Below are 1,161 nucleotides of genomic sequence, written 5' to 3'. Positions count from 1 at the left end.
AATTATAAGAAAATGCTTCCTGGTTTGTGGATGTTAAATCTGGTTTATTTTGTACATTAACATAACGGATATCCAGTGGATATTAACATGTATTCTGTCACATCTGCCATGCAAAAACAGTGCAAATTTAAACGCACGTTGTGAGTGCGCGTGCGTGAACTTTGTAACGACATTGTATGGGACTCATTCACAACAAATACATTAAATAAATACATAAAATTACATGATATCTGCTTCCTTCATGTCTGTCATTGTGCTGTTTATCTGACGCAGCCGAGCCGGAGATGGAGGGACACTCTGACTTGCACGTGGGAACAATGGGCAGGGAGGACTAGCTTTAAAGGCACAGGCAACAAAAACAGCTACATTGTGTTCAGAGCAGAAAAATACATGTAATGAAATAATAAATAATCTGATGGGTGTTTTGAGATGAAACTTTAGACACATTCTGGAGACACAAAAGATTTAAATCTTGAAAAGGGGTAAAAGAGGTGCCCTTTAACTTACCACCAGGTAACTTTTTTTTATCTGAACACTTTGTACTGCAATTAATCACGATTATTTTAATATTTGTTGATTCGGTTTGGTATTACAAAAGAAAAGTGTGAGAAAGAAAAAAAAAACAACCAGTTTACAAATCCATCTTAAAAAATTGCTTTATTGAAGAAAATGTAAGCATATTAAGCACTTGTACATTTAAGCACTTGTACATTTAACAGTTACTTTAAGCGACAGGTGTACATATAAAAAGATGTCATAATAAAGCGGTGCAGTTTGTTGGAGAATATTTTGCAGGAATTAACACAGACAAAAACAATCCCACATCTTTGGATAGGTGTTACATGTGTATATTCTTGCCACAAGGCACAAAATGGTATTTTCTTTCATGACACTTGAGAAATATTTTCTTTATATGGCATTTTTTCTCTGCCAAACCGTCAATAATCAGCGCTAAAGGCGCTTCCTTGCCTTAACGATACTTTATTTTTCTTTAATACACACATTTTTGGCATGCACAGACAATTCAATAACCTACATTATAAGTACTCATACAAAAGAAAATCATTAAGAATCAACACTCATTCTTTCCATGGCTTTTAGCAACTGAAAGACTATATATGAAGTTATGAACTCACCAAAAAAAACACCAAACACACACAC

This window comes from Danio aesculapii, chromosome 24 (assembly GCF_903798145.1).
Source record: "Danio aesculapii chromosome 24, fDanAes4.1, whole genome shotgun sequence".
Taxonomy (NCBI): domain Eukaryota; kingdom Metazoa; phylum Chordata; class Actinopteri; order Cypriniformes; family Danionidae; genus Danio; species Danio aesculapii.
The sequence above is the reverse complement of the archived record's forward strand: the minus strand, read 5'-3'. Positions refer to the sequence as shown.